Source organism: Rhagoletis pomonella, unplaced genomic scaffold (genome assembly GCF_013731165.1).
Source record: "Rhagoletis pomonella isolate Grant_MI unplaced genomic scaffold, Rhpom_1.0 Rhpom_scaffold_00006, whole genome shotgun sequence".
Classification (NCBI taxonomy): Eukaryota; Metazoa; Arthropoda; class Insecta; order Diptera; family Tephritidae; genus Rhagoletis; species Rhagoletis pomonella.
Window position 1 is genome coordinate 76,501,281 of NW_023458560.1, and position 3,287 is coordinate 76,504,567.

The following is a 3,287-nucleotide window of genomic DNA, read 5'->3' on the forward strand; positions in this document are numbered from 1 at the left end:
TATATATATATATATATATATATATGTATATAAGAATACGGTAGAGAAATCTCCACTGAGACATTTCAGCATTAAAATTTCAAGTCACCCACATCCCAGTCGGCGGAATGAGAAGCGTTTCTACACGAACACCTTCAGGAAGGGATTTTTCAATAACACTCTCTTTTTGGAAGCTTTATTAGAGGATATTCCAATAGCGCTGCCATTCGTAGACAGACGAGAAGGTGGTGCGTTTACTGCAAAGTTAAATTCAAACTGTTTTATTATTAGTTCATGTAAATTTTTCTCTTCTAAGGGAAGCTGAATCAGAAGGCCTGCAAACTCTGACCATGCCATATAAAATGAAAAAGAGTAAAGAATCGAGCACGGAAGGCCTATTACTTCAAAAAATATACGAACTAAAGGCCTATTTTTTCTAATTTTGCCGACTGGGATCTATCGAATAGTGCCGATATCAAATGATTTTTGCACTTTTATAAAATTTCATGTAGGTTGTTAGAACATTTTACATTGATGGTGACGCCTCTCATTAAAAAAAAAATTTCTTTTTGAAAATGTCAATGTAAGGAATCCGATATATATGGCGTATTAAGAACATTTTCCAATTCGATATATCCTTCGTTTTCATGCTCTTTCCGGCTGGGTGCACAAATTCATTAAAGTTTTTGTTTTTCATTCTAAATTTTTTACGTTGCTTCATAAAACCATTGCAAGTGCATAGATACTATGTTCATACATTTGATGCGCATTTTTTATGTGCGTCCTTTTTGAATTTATGTGTATACTCGTACGTGTTCCATTTGACGTTTCACCTGACATGTGATGGCTCTGATTCAATGCAATAACATAAACATCAAACTGTGATTACTTTGTTTTGTTGTTTGCTGATTTTTATTAGTTTCAATATTCCACTTCGCAACATAAACTTTTGCTTACTGAATTCGTTTGTTTTCATTTCCGGATTGCAAAAAAAGACAGCAACAAGACAATAATACAATTTGCGTTTCCATTCCGCTAACTCGCAGTAATCATTTTCCATTGTTATTACTTTGTTTTTGCACTAACGTCTATATACTATATACTGAAAGAAAAAAAAAATGGCTCTGACGTGAATCGATGCGCGGTTTTTTTATGGTAGTTCAAAGTAATAAATGGGTAAGGCTTCCTCAAGTGGGCACCGAATTTACCAACATTAATATTTTTCAATGACATTCAGGCAGCGCCGAGTTTTGTAGTCGAACAGTACACTGTGTAATTTTTGTTGCAAATTTCCAAATAGTTTCTTTTTAATCAACAATTGAAAATTTTGGCAGTGTTTTGGAAATTTTTATTTTTCTTTGAAAGTAAGAGTCCGAATGAAGAAACTTTTTGGGTGCAGGTTTAAGAAACATTAAACTATACAAAGAAATTATTTGCGTTATAAAATTTTTTTTTTTTGCTTTTCAATCAATTTTTTATGAAAAATTGAATTTTTAAGCAATTTATGCGCCTCGTGGACGAAAATTTTTAACAACAACTTATGTAATAAACATTTCTGCATTTATCTATGAAAAAAAAATGCGTGCATTTCGATATAGTTTGGTCGGAATGAATTTTTATATGCAAGCGTGCGTGCCCAAATCAACATGTAGCCGATTCACAAATTTAATAAGCTGCTACAACAACAAAAAACGTGTAAGATTTTCGTTCAAGTTTTCTTTTATTTTTAACCGACTTCAAAAAAAGGAGGTTATCAATTCGTCGGAATATTTATTTTTATTTTACTTTGGACCACGTTAACCGATTTCTATACTTATTTAAGGAAATATAATACCTCCGAGATGATCCCATACTAATTTGGGTTGGATCTGTTAATTAGATTATGAAGAAAATAACGGTAAACTTAAATTTTTATATGAGAATCGAAGTCGGTTTTGTTTTCTTTTGCTTAAAAATTACTTGTTTAACGGTGATTTCGTTTCTTCTAAAAAATGTTGTCCTTCCCCGATGAAAGATGTATTTGATATTACGCTCAACCCTGTAAAAGGACATATTATTGCCTTGTTGTCCTTGTCATGTATTTCATATTATATTCATATTATTGTCGTCTTAAACGACCATATGATTTTCAGTGCAATTTTCTCCCCTGACAAAGCTTCAAAGCGCAGAGAATGTATCTTTTTTCTTACATGAGTGTGATATTTTAAGAAACGAACACAAAATTTTCTCACCCTTTGCCTTTAATTTAGAATGGAACACGAAAAGAGAAAGGGGCAATCAATAGGCGATAGTTTTTGGTAGAAACAAAATCACCATAAGTGCAGTAGAAAATTTTCCAGTACTCAGAAATAAAATTTATGAAAATGTTCAGTTCCATTTTCAACCAGTAATTTGAAAAGAAATTTATCTAAGAAAAGCTTTTATTAGTGGTAAAAAAAAAGAAAAATTGTATCCCCCTGCCAACTAATGGCAAAATATTTTTTGGCGGTATTTTTCCATATAAATAATAAATTTTCTAAATATGAAACAAATTGGGTCATAAAGACGGGTTTTTTCAAATATCTCGACTCCTGCGCCACCTACCGGACTAATTTCTCTTTCGTATTGCACTGTCATCGGGTTCGAGCTTAGTTTGAAGATTCAAATTGATTGCAATATTTGATGACATTTGATTTGATAAAAGAATTGTAAGCGGTAGAAATTATAGCAGCTATTTCGGAGATCACCACATCTTACGGGGTGTGCTTAGCTTATTGGTTAACGTTCTGACTTTGCACATTGATGACGCGGGTTCGATACCTGTTGAATCTAGGTAAAAAAGAAGCCCGATGAGGAGATGTGGTGATCTCTTTGTTGCTTAGACTTTGTTGCTTTTCCATTTTTCCTATCAAACACAATCCTGGTACAAAGCCCAATAACAATGCATATATTTAAACTACTAATATTTTGCAGGCTTGTTGTTGACTTCATGATACAATATGTTTTCGCTATTACCAAGCGATTTGAGAAAAATTAGATTTTCGACCCGCCCTAGTTGGCATATAACATCAGAGGCTTCGTACTTTAAACCAAGGCAATATTTATATAAGACATTGACCGTAAAATGTTCCTAGCCTTCCTCAAAGTTTTGCATAAATTATAGCGATCCCAAAAGTTCAATATGCATGTAAATACATATGTACGTACGAGTATGTACTCGTAGCACTTATTATCAATCAATTAAAATATTCCACAAACAAATTTCTGGAGGAGAAAGTTGAAATTGGACTGAAATACGAGCAGCAGAATTATTATTATTTTTTTTTTTT

The 3,287-nt window shown here is 32.6% G+C and overlaps 1 protein-coding gene across 1 annotated transcript in view; it reads left to right on the forward strand.

The window, feature by feature from the left end:
* The window catches only part of LOC118742119 (nitric oxide synthase-like), a gene marked incomplete in the record, with an annotated part of 128,905 nt that overhangs the window by 123,140 nt on the left and 2,478 nt on the right, over nucleotides 1-3,287 (forward strand).